General features: G+C 43.3%; 1 long non-coding RNA gene across 2 annotated transcripts; it reads left to right on the top strand.

Moving 5' to 3' along the window:
- The first annotated feature begins 960 nt into the window (after positions 1 to 960).
- Positions 961 to 14,831, top strand: LOC125613925. 2 transcript variants are annotated; one of them, XR_007344515.1, is made up of 3 exons: positions 961 to 1,157; positions 12,395 to 13,010; positions 13,965 to 14,831. It is a non-coding gene; the product is annotated as an uncharacterized LOC125613925 (long non-coding RNA). The 2 variants fall into 2 exon arrangements; XR_007344514.1 differs by having other exon boundaries at positions 13,954 to 14,831.
- The last annotated feature ends 236 nt before the right edge of the window (positions 14,832 to 15,067 follow it).

Here is a 15,067-nt window from a genome sequence, read left to right as displayed (position 1 = left end):
CCTGATTCTACAATGTGTGACCCTTGGCAAGATGCTGTCTAGGGCTTAGTTTTCTGTTCATAAATGGGGAATGATGCTTCATGCCTCTCTCTAAAAACCAAACCAAATGATATCAATGAGAACACTTTTAGAAGACAGCAGGCCAGCTCTATCAAGGATAGAGGATGAAGATGGTTTAGGTTGTTGGCAATGCTTCTATGAGTAAGAGCTGCTTTTCTGGCTGGTTAGACAATTAAATTTACAAAGAGAGCCTGCTACAGTGTCTGGCACACAATAGGTACTCAATTAAGTGGCGGTTTTTCCACTGTGTGCTGCAACTTGGTAACTTCCCATTTGGCCTCCAGTTTTTTGACCCCAGGACTGAACAGAGATCCTGCACAACATCTGGGAATAACAAGGAGTGAATCTCACAGCCAAAGGGAGTTCTCTTAGTCTCAAAATTCATGTGGTGAGTCCTGTGTGGTGGTGCCTGTAATCCCAGTGGCTCTGGAGGCTGAGGCAGGAGTATTACATGTTGAAGGCCAGCCTCAGCAACTAAGCAAGGCCCTAAGCAAAATTTGGCAAGACACTGTCTCAAAATAAATAGGTCCTGGGATATGGTTCAGTGTTAAGTACCTCTGATCTCAATCTCTAGTACAAAAAAAGAAAAAAGAAAAAAATTGATATGGTGAGATACCAATGCCATTAATTTATGACAGACTTGTGGGAAATCTCTGTGCTCAGAATGTTATCCTCCTTCTAGCCTAAAGGTGACTCTTTGGCCTCTGTGACTTGGTAAATGAAAACTGGGAAGCAACTGAAACATAAATCCACCCCTCTGGCAGGAATAGCTTTACTATTTTGGGAGGCTTAAAGGAGGCTCTGGATGCCTCTGGAATTTTTCCTACTCATGCCCTAATTAGCAGGGACAATAAAGAGTTGTTTCTGTTTGTTCCTCCTCATAGCCAAGCTGGAGGAATCTGTAAACAAGCAGTGGTGAATTGTGGTCATGGTGATAGACCTGTTCTCTCTCCTTGGTCTTAAAGGCCTGGAATACATTCCTCTTTCTATGGATATTTATTGGGCTTTACTTCAAGCTGGATTCTGGCAATACATTAAGAAGATTCTCTGACCTTAGGGAATTCATAGTCTATTGCGGCATGCCAATATTTAGCCAAGTGAGTATAATACCTTGGGAAAGGCGCTTATAAATGGGAAAGCAGTGTTTTGCTCCAGTCTGGAGTGTGTCAGGGATGTCTCAGTGAAGAATGAGGCAAGAGGAAGCTAAAGATAGAATATTTAAGGAACAAGCAGAGCTCAGAGAGCCATAGAGGAAACTGAGAAGCAGGAAAAAAATGAGGGACACGTAAGCAGGAGAGGAAGTCAGAGGGTGAAGCGGTCCATAGCTGCAAATGGAAAAGTGTCTGCTAGATCTGGCCATCCGATAATGGAGACACTTGAAAGCACAGCCTCACTGGAGTGATGAGGGGGTTATGGACAGAGTGGGAAGTGAGCAGAGCTAGCTCTCCAGGACCCTGGATGGACATGTGGCACATCTTGAATCTGGGACATAAGTATACATGGTACTATTCTGTTTTCAATTTTTAAAAAAGTTATAATATTAATTGTATTGTGTTGGTTGAAAAAAGATAATAGGAATAGAGCTGTGGCTAAAAAGAATGTAAGTGTGGGCAGAGGGTGTTTATTCTAATGAAAGAGGTTTGAACATGTTTAAATCCTGTGAAGGAATGAGAATGATCAAGGGAGGAAGAGAGAGATTGGGGATGAATTGCAAACACAGGAGGAAATATTTGCCTTAATGAGCAAGAAAGAAACTTCTTTTGAGAGTAGAGGAAAGAAAAGACAGGAGAATGTTTATCAAGCAGGAGGGTTTGTCAAGGTGAGGGACCAGAAATCTCTGAAGATCACCCTTGATCTTTATCTTCTCTTATTAAATAGAGGTACATGGGGGCTGAGGATGTAGCTCAGTGGTAGAATGTTTGCCTAGCATGTGTGAGGCCACACATGGGTTCAATCCCAGCACTACAAAAAAATAAATAAAAAGAAAAAATAATAAATAAATAAAGGTACATTATTTGGTGGAAATGATGGCCATAGGAAAGTTTTGGAACAGTTATTGTGGAGACTGAGAGAGGCAGAGCAAATACAGGTATGTAGTTTGGAATTGCACAAAGATACTCTCCCAAAGCACTTGCAGCTCTGCACAGGGCCCTGAGTTCCACACAGCCTGGGATAGGGGTGATGGTGGTTCTGCCATTTGCACCACACTTTCTGTGTAGTAGCTAAAAGCCTGGCACTGAGTTGCTGACCAAAGTCCCATAAAAGGCTTGCCAGATAGCACTGAGACCCCTCTGATTTAGAGACCTTGTGTTCGTTTGTGATGAACTCAATCTGCACATGCCTATGACAGTCTGAGCGTAAGACTGAGCAAAATCTGAGCATAAGATTGGAGAAACAGATGGCTTAAAATCATTCAGAGTTGAGGGTTGGCCAGGTCAGTCCAAAAATGACATTAATGGCATAAAGGAGTTGGAATTGTCACAAGGAAATTAGGGAAGGTCCACAGGATCATGAAGATAGGCCGATAGATAGGGAGGTGAGGGAATAAAGGAATGATGGACAGAGTGATTGGATGAGGTCTGAGAAGACATGAAGGGCATGCAAAAAAAAGTGAAAGATCGGGAAGAATAGAAGATTAGAATGAGATTGCCATGCTAGGAGAAGTCATATTTCTTTTGTAGACGAGTTCCAGGTATAAAAAGGTCTAGGTGTGACCATGGAGTAAAAGCTAAAATGGGGTGGAGGTGAACAGTGATGAGATCATTAGAGTTGTGAGCTGGGGATTGGATGTTCTGCCCACCATGACCCTGAACTTTTCTGCTGATAGGAGTGATGAGGAAGACCTGCAACCAGGAACAAAGTTCTCCATAAATACATGTGTGTCTTAAGACCATATAGAGGCTGAAGGCATTTCTTGACCTTTCCATGGCAAAATTATGCTACCTGAGGTCAGACTATAATTTCAGAAAAATGCAAAGTAGAAAACTCTTGCTCCACTGTTTTTTACACAGGGTTGGTTTTGACTATGATCCTATTATCTATGACTTTTTATTCAAGGTTAGAATGTGAACATTCAATTCACTATAGGAGGCACAGGCAGAAATTCAAGCATATGGTGGGATGAGTTTGATATTGACAGCTAGAAAGCAGGCCAGCAAGACACCTCTGAGAAAGCCTTTAGCCAGATTCATAGACCTGTCTGTATTTACAGCTCAGCATACTTTGCCTGAGTCATAACGGATGCCTACTATGCATGCATCAGGCTCTGTTGGCACCCAAGGGAGAATTCAGCTGCAACTTTGCAATTCTATGGCAGATCCTTCCAGATCCAGGTTCTGAGGTGGGTAAGGGTTTTGAGAAAATAATGAATAGATTAATGGGGAAACTAATTGAAAGCAAACTGGAAAACAACTGTCTAAAAAGCTGAAAGCCCCTGTATTTGCTGTCGAAGTGGGGTGAGGCTCCTACATGAGGGATTTTGCCTGCAGGGAAGGTGCTGAGGACAGGTGGGTTTTTCTGCCACTGTGAATACACCAGCAGCCCTGCTGGCTTCTCCGTCTGCAGTGCCCCCTAGCTGCGTGAAAAGCATTAAGACTCCCCCACCTAGGGTGCTCCCTGGCGCTGTTGACAGCAGCATTACCTGGGAACTTGATAGGAGTGGAAATTCCAGGCCAACTGAATCAAACCCTCTGGGGCGTGGGGCCCAGAAATTGGGGATAGAGCTGGCCCTGTGGTGATTCCAGTACCTTGTGTCCTGGTGGGATCACTAACATAATGACTAGTAGCTCAGCTTCAGGGATCAAACATGTTTATGTTTGAATGCTGGCTCTCTCACCTGTGTGACTCTGGTTACATACCTAATGGAATCAGTTTGAGCTCTAGTGTTTTCATACGTAAAATAGCAATAGGTAATTTACAGGGTTTTTGAATTTAAAAGAGCAATATTTTAAAGAATTTCGCATAGTACCTGACCTGTAATAAGCACTCAACTTATTTTAATGATATTGAAAACAACAGCTATTGTGATTATGGCTTTAGGGCTGGGCCTTCAGTCTCTTCCATACTGCCCCTGTCAGCCTAGGCTTCACCCAGAGGTTCCAGGGTTCTTTATTCCCCTGGGGCTGTATCAGGTAAGGCTTCCTAGCTGATGCTCTACCTGACAATTCAATTCTGTTCAAAATTCAGCTCAACCAATTCTATCCAGAGTGGAAAGCAGTTGGCTTAAACTGACCCAATACCTTAGTTGTGAAAATTAGTTGAGTCATGTTCTCCTTGATCTTCTACAACCAGTGTTATGGGTAAAGAAAGGGTAACCAGCGGGGAGCCGAGCAAGGATGTCAGGCAATCAGAGTGGCCTCGTCTTCCTGCTACCAGATTTATTACTGCCTGTTTTTAACAACACTTTTTCTCTGAGTGACTCAAAGTGCTTGTAAAATCTGTTCTGTTTGATCACAGAGAACCTCTGTGCACATTTTGTTTCTTGTTTGATCATCATCCTGAGCACTGTGTGTAGCAAGCAGAGCAGGACATATTTTCTCCATTTTCCAGGAGGAAACTGAGTCCTTAGGAGGTTGACTTTGTCACACGGCTAGTCAGTGCCAGAACCAGAATCAGAACCCTCAGTTCCTGTCCCAGTGCTCCTTCAAGTGTGCCTCATAACTTCTTCCTAAACAGCCACCAAAGCTCCAGACTAGGTGACCTGAGTGCTAGAAAGTCCTCAGTTTTGTCTGAAACCCCCTTTTCTCTAATGGAAATCACCCTCTCTTGCTGCTATTTGACCTAATTTCCTGTGGCTTCGGTCTCAGTGGGGAAGAGGAAGCCCTCTGGGACAAGAAAACAAGAAAATTTTTTCCCTGGGCCTCAGGTCTGGGTCACCATCTGCATCTCTGACCTCATGGCCCTGACTCCCTGGAGAGCCCAGGAAGGGTCAGGCCAGCCACAGGACATGGAGTGAAAACCAGGAACTTCTTCTGCTGGTGGTCTGTTTTCTTTGCACAGAGCACCCAGGGCAGGGACCTCTGTGATATTTTGCATAAATTTCACATCTCCTCATGGATGAGAACTTTTTACTGGCTTCACATACTCTTCTCTTTGAAGTAAGCATGCTAAGAACCTTTCTGACCTCACCCTATCCCCCTGCACTGATGTGGGGACCGGGCTGGGTGGAGGTGCTGAGAAGCAAGGTGTGGTAAGAGAGATGGACCCTGATTTTTCCTTGGAATAGATGTGGGCATCCAGCAATGTGCCCAACCTGCTTTTAAGATGATTAGCCTCCCCAGCCCACTGGCCAGCTGGACCATGGGGAGGGAAAGGCAGGAGTCAAAGGTGGCTGATGGTGTGTGCAACCTCTTCAATCTTCAACGCCGCCCAAACACAATCAATTTGCTCTTTGGCTCAAAAAGTCAGAGAACACCTGACTCTAGGTTGTCTCATAAGGAGGGCTGGGAGGCTGAAAGGCCTGGAGGCATCCGATGACTAGTTGCAGTCCTGAAGACCAACAGGGTCATGGCTGGCATGGGATAATCCCGGTTAGCAGGCATCCTGTGGCAGGATTAGGCAAGTCTGTGTTCGGGGCATTATGCTGCATGGCAGCCACTCCTGACAGTTGCTAAGAACACCCAGGCCTAGTCTACATAAGCTGGGAGGAGAGTGGCTTCAGAGCTGGGCTGTGGGTCCCACCCGATCCATTTCCCTCACACCTTTTCTTGACTGCCCTAGTCCTTCCAGGTTAGGGAGTGAATGTGGTTGGGGAGACTTGTCCTCACCAATTCAAATTTGAAAATTACTAGGAACTTATTGAGAATGGTTTAGTAAATGTTTAAAAATGCCAACTCCAAAAATAAAACTGACCAGGCCCAACGGCATATGCCTGTAATTCCAAAGGCTCAAGAAGCTGAGACAGGAGGATTACAAGTTCAAGGCCAGCCTCAGCAACTTAGTGAGACCCTGTCTCCAAATAAAAAATAAAAAGGGCTGGGGGTGTAGATCACTGATAAAGTGCCCCTGGGTGAACCTTAGTACCAGTAAATAAACAAACCAATAAAATTCAATTGTAGTCATTTTTTATTTTAAAAATGTATAGCAAATATCTTGATAGGAATCTGAATGAAAGAGAAAATGTTCCAGGTCTTAGATCAGACATATATCCTTTCTTATAGAGGGAAGCTCTTTCCCCAGGGAAAAAGGAAGGCCCCCAACCTGGTCAAGCCAATTGACTACAGCTGATTTTTTTTTCTCACCTCCCTTCCTTCTGAGAGTTCTGGCAGTGAGAGGCAAGTTGAATCACCCACGAAAAGAGGCAACTTGGCAGAAAATTGCACAGCCAGGAGATGTGGTGCAGTGATGGTGTTCACCTTGCATATGTGAAGCCCTGGTTTCCATCCCCACTGGATGTGTGTGGTGTACTCATATTAAGCTAATAGCAAAATTGTAACAAATGAGATTTCTGAGTCTGGGACCAGTGTACTTGAGGCTTGCTCCTCCTCAGCCAGAGTTTTATTACCAATTAGTTACCACACCTTCCTTGGCTTTCGGATCTGTGACTCCAGGCTGCTCCTTGGTAGGAGGGAACAAAAACAAGAAACTGCTGTGCATGTGAAGGGTACCCTGCCTGCCCAGCCCTCCAGCAGGGGTAGGCCCAGTTCAGGCCACAGGTATACAGGCTGCTGTCCAACTGAGCTGCCACTGTGAGTCCAGGTAATCAACTATCACCTGGACTCAACCAGGTAAAATGTCTCCTCTCTGTGCCAATGATTGACACATTCAACAAGCATTTCTTGAACATCTTTTATGCATCTATGAACATACACAAAGAGTTCATAATTTAGAGGAGAAAAGTCCATAGGCCATTTAGTACTATTCAGAAACACAAGGGAAGCAGCAACCAATCCAAGAGAAGGTTTCCAGGAAAAGGTAACACTGGACTTAAATTTTCAAGATGGAGGGAAAGATATATCAGAAAGAGCAGAGGTAATGTGGGGCATGGTGGTGCCTATCTGCAATTTCAGTAACTCTGGAGCCTGAGGCAGGAGGAGCATAAGCTCAAGGTCAGCGTCAGCAATTTAGTAAGACCCTGTTTCCAAAGAAAAAACAATCAGAAAGGAAGTGCAGAGAGAGGTAAGTGACATTATGATATGTTCCTGTGGTGCATCTTAGGAGTACCACAAAACTGCTCCTTGAGAATGAATGAACTCTCTGAGGAATGAGAACGATATTAGTTACGTACAGTTGGCCTTTCATATGCCAAGAGTTTGGCATCTGTGGATTCAATCAACTGCAAATCAAAATTATTTAGAAAAATATTGTTATAATAAAAACAATACAGGCTTTTTTGTCATTATTCCCTAACAATACAGTGTAACAATTATTCACAGAACATAGTAATATTTGATACGATAATATGATAATTTAGAGATGATATAAAGCAAACAGAAAGATGTACACATGTTATATGCAAAAATGCCATTTAATAGAAAAGACTTTAATGCACAGATTTTCATAGATTTTGGTATCTGCAGTAGGCTCTGGATATGGAGGGTGTCTCAGAATCCCACACAGACACCATAACCTGTGAGATGTTCCCAGAATGTGCTCCATAATGGAATGCTTAATTTGTTCAGCCGAAATCATCCATGCTGACCAAGTGCCTAGGCTCATTCCAGTGCCTTGTCTCCAGGCCAGCCCCCTCTCCTGGGCACTTGACTTGCCCCGTGCACTGTGCCCTCCACTCACCCCACTCACCTTGGCATTAAGTTCAGGTTAGATCAGCCAGGTGCTTACTTGCTCCTGGCTCTGCTCCCACTGGGCCTCACTTCCTAGACTGACTAGGTTACGGTGTTCTGTGTGATTGGTGCCCCCTGCAGGCACACATGGCAAGGCCCTAATTCCCCTGCCAGGCCCTACTTACTATTTACTAACTTTCTCCCATTCATAACTGACAGCTCCAGGGGCCTTGCCTGGCATAGGACTAAAACATAACAGTGCATCTCTGCTAATGATCTCTGTGTAGGCTCCTTTGGCTTCCTCACAGCCTTGGGGCTGGATTCCAAGAGTCAGTGTCCCAAGACAGAATGAGTAGAAACCGTATCACTTTGCAGGACCCGACCTTAAGTTGTGCAGCATCACACAAACCACATACTGTTTGTCAAGGTAGTTACAAGGGTCTTCCTCATTCCAGATTCACTTGATATGAATGTCAAGTCCTACATTCAAAAATATGCAGGACTGTTGTTATGGGTTGGATCTAAAACGTCCACCAAAAGCTCATGTGCCCAAGGTTTGGTTCCTAATGCTATAGTGTTTGGATGCGGGGCCTAGTTGAAGGAAGTATGTCACTGGTGGGGGGCCATCCCTTTGAATATTATATTTTGTCCCTGGCCCCTTCCTCTATTTTTCTTTGCTTCCAGCTGCCATGAGGTGAGCAAATTTCCTCCCCTGTCCCCTGTCATCAGGATGTTCTGCCTTACCTCAGGCCCAGAAATAGTGGAGCCAGCAACCATGAACTGAAATATCTGAACCCAAAAGCCAAAAGTACATCCCCCTTTTAAGTTGTTTATCTCAAGTGTTTTGTCACAGCAACAAAAAGCTGACTAATACAACTAGAAATATTGCTTTCACTATTTTTTGAAAACACAATCTGTCAAAATGATGAAAAGAGTTTTCAAGTGGGCTCTACAATAAAATTAACCTACATTCTCTGACTTCGCCTAGCTAAGGGATCATAAGCTGGTCATCAGAGTTAGGCTTCTGCCTACATAGTCTGTATGAAAATCAAGATTTTAGATTATCTCAAAAAATCTGAAGTTCTAGTATTGTTGAACTGATTTTTTTTTTTTTTTTTTTTTTTGGTGGTGGTGTTGGGGATTGAACCAGGGACTCTTTACCACTGAGCTAAATCCCTAGACCTTTTTTTTTTTTTTGAGACAAAATCCCACTAAGTTGCCCAGCCTAGGCTCAAAGTTGTGACCCTCCTGCCTTAGCCTTCCAAGTAGCTGGGATTCTAGGCTTGCATGATCACACCCAACTTGAGCTGAAATTCTTGCAAGTCAACAATTTGTTTGAGTAGAGTATCAACTTCTCTTTTTAAACCAAGTATATATGCTTTCTCCTTGTCTGTTCACCACAGACTCTGTAACAAGATGATTTTCCATGCCTTTCAACTTCTGGTCCCCATGGATGTTAATTTTAGATCCTTGGCCTAGGGGATTTGGCTGTCCTTAGTGTAACCATCTATGGTAACTAGAAGATATCAGATCTGAAGCCAAACTAAGAAGGTGTGAATACAGATGAAATCATCATATTTAACATATCTTTGAATTGGTTACAGGACTACTGGTTTTACCTCAAATTTGTCTCCCTGAAAGCTTAAATTAAGAACATGCTCTTAGCTCTAACTGTCTTTAATTTGAACAATGATCTGAGAAGGCTTTTGGGCCTGGGGACTGGCAAACTGACTTTAAAAACTCTGAGCTCCCAGAGGTGAAGGGAAAATTATTTGATGAAACTAGAGTAAGGATTTCTTAACAGGCCCAAGAATCAGGAAGTCCATGAGCACCTGAAATTATATACATAAATCTATATATGTGTTGCATATGTGCAGAAAGAGCACATACTTATACAGGTTTTTTAAACGGTTGCTGATCCCAAGCAGTTGAGAAATTTGGCAATATCTGAATACAGAAGATCAAGGCAGTGGCAAAAGAGTCCAAGAATGTTGAGAGGCTGAGAGCCAGGAGAAGAGGCCAGAGGTCTGGGAGGCAGAGGGCTAGAACCCCAAAAGTTAGTATGGGAGAACATGGGCTCCAAGGCCAGAGCCAACTTGCCTGAAGTGCTCTTGTCAATGTTAACAGAAACTTTTAAGTTGCTAAACCTGACAGTCAGTTCTCAGTCCCCACCACACTTGACCTTTCAGCTGACTGGAAAAATTGATCATTCTGCCTTCTTGAAATGCTTTCAGGATTCTAGGTTCCAAACTTCCCTGCTTTATTGATTACTCCTTGATCTCTTTGGCTAGGTCCTCTTCCTTTCCCTGATGTCTACACTTTGGAAGGCCCTAGAACTCTTTGATCTCTTCTCCATAAATATTCACTTCCTTGATGACATCATCCAGTCTTATGGATTTAAGAAATTCTATAACCTGAAGTTTCTCGTGTGTGTGTGTGTGTGTGTGTGTGTACTCTGTAACTTTAACTTCTTTTTTTTTGTTTGTTTGAAACTACACATTTATATATGTATTCTCTGTATTTCCACTTGGATGGCTTGAAAGAGATCCCAAAGTTTCCCAAACTAAACTCGTTTTCCTCCTATTTTCTCTGTTCCCCCAGTTCTTAGTATTAGTGAACCGATTTTCAGGCAGTATTGCCAGGAATCCTGCTCCTTCATTAGCCCCGTGTCACCACAGGTTTCCTTGCTTTTTCCTATATTAGAGTCAGGACTGCTGAATCTAATAACAGAGCACAAATGAAATGGCCTGGCCAGTTCAGTGCCTCCCAGTTATCACATGTGGGCAGAAAAACCCTGAGTTCCCTGCTCTTGCAGAAAATGGGCTGCAAATAGGGCAACTGAAATGTGATTGACAGCCAGCAGCTCTTGTTACCAAGAGGAGTTTTGAAGGGACAAAAACACAAGTGATCTGAGCCCTTGGAGTGCCAGTATTTTAGGAGAAACCTAGTGAGGGAGGCTGTGAAGGCAGAATGTAAATAAATAAAAAGAGTAACAAACACAGTTCAAAGCAGATTCAGGCTGAGCAAAAGACAGGTGCGATTCCCCAGAAGCATGGAGTCAACATGGTTAATGGGGCATTGACACCTCCCGCAATTATTCTGCTAATGACCCGAAACAAAAGAATAGAAAGAGCCCTGGTGCACTTCTCCTCATGCTCCAGAAAAGTAATCTTGTCAGAGATGGATGTTGTTTATAGAATGCTTAAGAGGGACAGATGACAGGCTTGAAGCAATCCTTGTTATTATTTCTGCTTCACTGTGTAATTCAGCCATTTGTACTTACAATGTGATTTGAGAAGCAGGTGGTTCCTGAATATTCTCCTAGGCCAACCTAAAGCAGATGACAAATGTGATGCTCAATGTTTCTCCTTTTCAAAGGGCCTCTCACGTGCATTAGCCTGGACCCTAGAGTGTGGCACTTAAGAACCAAGTGAAAGCAATTTCTCCTTCTACTTTTCCTAGCATGTTATCCAGGCCTCAACTAAAAATCTCACAATTCTTATTATAGATTTTGTGTGTGTGTGTGTGTGTGTGTGTGTGTGTGTGTGTGTGTATGCTGGTACCTTCTCTCAGAGTTTGGTCTTGTAGAGGATAAGGACTATGGCTGACTTGTCTTCAATACTCTGGTATTTACATAGTACCTGACATTCACGGATACCCAGTAAATGTTCATTGTGTAAATGAGAGTGAAGAGGAATAAATGGAGGCAGAGACTAACTTTTAACAGAGCTCCCACTAGAAATCACTACCATTTTCAAGTGTTTACTGTGTGTTACACTCTAGGTTAACCTAATTTTATAGCAGATTCCAAAGCTAGGCAGAACATCCACCATCCCAATATGATAGGAAGATCCTTAAACACTCAGCCAGACCAAAACGCATACTCCAAATTTTCAAAAAGGATATATGCATTGAAAGGCAAAATTTCAAAGGTAAAAGAATCAATGGGAGACATATGTTAATGTTGACTTAAAACACACAACTGCCAAATCCCTGTACTAAGTGCTTCCCATGTAGCATTTAATTTTCACAATAATGCTATTGATACCACCATTTATCTGTGATGAGTTCTGCTTCCTCAAATGTTGAAGTTTGAACATTAGAGAAGCACACTGAGGCAAGTGTATAAAGCAGGTTTTATTTAAAAAATACTAACACAGACTTCTCCTGAGAGGGAAAAGGGGGACATAGCTGGTGTCTCATTTCTGATATCCCAAGAAATGAGAGCAACCTGCCCCTTTTATGCATTTTAGACTTTCTTTGTTCTTCTGCCCTCTTCCTCCTTCTCTCTCTCCTTCCTGAAAACTTGACAAGGCCTGGGAAATGCTGGGTGGGTTGGCCAAAAGGTGAGATGGGCAAGGAGAAGGGCCAAATGGAGTGATCCAGGCAGGAAGCAGCCCAGGAGGCATTAACTCTGCAACATTTTGGGAGAGGTAGTATAGGCAGGTGATCTTGGTAATCAAAGTGCTCTGGAGACATTAATATTCCAATCTCCCAGTGGTGGTCTCCAACTGCTCAGACACAAACCAGCTGGCTACTCCTTTTGTTAGCTCATATGCATATGAAAAACATTTCCTCTCCTCTTAATGTGTCTTTTGTCATTTAATTTCCAGGTACTGCATCCAACCTGGTTACCTATCTATATTGACTGTCTGTCTTTAATTCTTGCTTCACCATAATTGTTATAATTTTGTAAATGAAGAAACTGAGGCACAATCCTGCAACTATTAGTCAGTGAATCTGGGCTGGGAACCCAGGCAGTCTGGCTCCAGACTCTTAATTACTCCACTGCAGCAACATTTTCTATAGAAGGAATCCAGGTCCTCAGGAAATGGTACACAACATCTCAAACAATATGCAAAAAGTTAATTAATCAGTTAATAAAGAACTGTATGCAAAACAACCAAGTACTGATGCTGAGGAGAGAGTGAAAGATATGATGCATGAACATTGCTGAAGTGACTTCAAAGTTGGAGTCCCTGGCACATGGTTGGTGAGGTGCCACGCGGGTGGCAGCCACTGAAGTGCCCCTTGGATCTCTTTTCAAGGGAAACTGCTGCAGGGAGGGTAGCTGGGGAGCAGTTTCCAGCTATGCCCATTCAGATCCATCCAAGTCTTCATCTTCATCCAGAGGCCAGGTCTCCAATGACTTCTCCCAGAAGATTCTCTATCCAAGGCAGACTGCTCTGCTGGAGAACCTTTGCTCTGGCTCTCCCCATTGGCCTGCAGGTAGGAGCTCCTGTTACACAGAACTCTTCCTGCCTGACTTTGCTCTCTCCTTTCATAGGTGACATATCTACATCAGGAACTAAAGATGCTTCTCACCCCTCCTGCTCCCTGTCCCCAGGAAATCTCTTGCCTGTCTAATTCTTTCTTGGAGACAGATGACACAATGAGAGACATAAAGGAAGTAATAAAAATGGCTGGGCATGGTGGCACATGCCTGTAATCCCAGCAACTTGAAAAATGATTCTCCTTTTGTTTTGACTATAATCTATTTAAGAAGATTAAATGTACATAAGGAAACTGTTAAGAAATCATTCAAGGTGTCGTATAATCTTCTAAATGTAAATATTCTAAATATAATCATCTAAATCTATTCTTTTTACCAGAAAGGATGTATGCTGCTTTATAAACTACACAGGACTCAAAAACAAGGGGGCAAAGGAAAAATAGTTCTGACTAGCAAAGGAATCATAGTGAGACATGGGGTGCAGTTTCCAGGACCTGCTTGGAACCCCAGAGTTGCTATGAAGAGGCTTTAAGCTAAAGACATCTGAAACTCAGCAGCGTAGAAATAAGCTTCCTTTATCTAACAGCTGCTACTTATAGGAAAAGAGGCTGACTTATAGTCACTCTTCAGGATGGATCTACTCCCAGGGGCAATAAATAGCACACTGAGCATAAGTCACCAGGTGTTATATGGCCCTAAGAAGACAGGAGGACCATTTGCTCCTGTATGGACAAACAGTATCACAGACGTTCTTATCTCTCCGAAGAATCTGTTTGTCTTTCTAAAGAAAACTGTTCTTCCCAGAGACTCTTATTCTCCCACTACTAATTTAGGTCTGTAAATCTCTAACTTTAGCTGTGAACCAGGCTGGCTACTCCTTTTGTTAGCTCATATGCATATGAAAAACCTTTTCTCTCCTCTTAATGTGTTTTTTGTCAGTTAATTTCCAGGTACTGAATCTTGGAGAGTAGAAGAGGTTTTTTACCCTCCCACACAAGGGATCTGCACAGATCTGCCTCAGAACTTCATGATGGAACAAATAGGAGCACCCAGCCTTTATAGAACTCACACAGGCTGTGATTTAAAACCAGTCCATTTCCTCCATTGCCACAATCTGGCCCTGAGGAATGTTCCACGGCTCCTGACTGAGAAGCCATATTGTGATGAAGTGTGGGGGATGGCCCTGCACAACACCCTACAAAAGCCTCTCTATTCTGCCTCAGGCTGATTTCATGATGCTGGGGGGTTTGGAGGAGGGACAATGGCACCCCAAGAGCAACTGTTCAGAGAAGGTGATTCCATGGGACTCAAACTCATTAGTTCAAGAGTGTAGCTCTTTCATAATCCAGTATTACCTAGTGATAAAACTCAACATGCAGGCAAATGAAAAAAACAAACAACCCATTTAATAGATGGGTGCATGAAATGAACAGACCCTTTTCAAAAGAAGTACTGTATTACCAGATTCCTGGGACTCCAACAGACCTTCAGGAGCCGAATCCAACGCAATCACACAAGAGTCTTTATTGCAAGCTTGAGCCTGGACTCACAACAGTTTCTGAAGCAGCTCACTTCCCAGGAAGTGAGCCCTGGTCCTATGTTCAATGAGATTTTATAGGTTTTGGGGGATACTCTATGAGTCACAACATCACACAGCAAATCATTCCACACCACAGGAAATTTAAACAACTCTTAGCATTGATTAGCACATTCACTGGTGGGAACAAGTTGGGTAGGGGTGATTGGTTAGTACACGAGGGGGATTTGTTTGAACGGATTGGTTTAATCCATGAGGGGTGTACGTGCTAAACTACATGGTTTCCCAACATGTTATCAACCACCATAAACTACTGGGGGGTCATCTGGTATCCCAGGTATTTCCCTGTCTCATGCTGATTGATGGTTGCTAGGAAGTTGCTATGGGTCCTCACCTAGCCTAACTGAGTCAGGGACACCTGGCACCACAGATCTCTCCTGTTATTTGCAGACAAACAACTCAGCAGGGTGGCTATCTGCCTCCTCAGGCTCTGTGGGTTTTTCCAAGGACAAGGGT

Source organism: Marmota marmota, unplaced genomic scaffold, assembly GCF_001458135.2.
Source record: "Marmota marmota marmota unplaced genomic scaffold, marMar, whole genome shotgun sequence".
NCBI classification, from domain to species: domain Eukaryota; kingdom Metazoa; phylum Chordata; class Mammalia; order Rodentia; family Sciuridae; genus Marmota; species Marmota marmota.
This window is presented reverse-complemented; position numbering and strand designations above follow the sequence as displayed.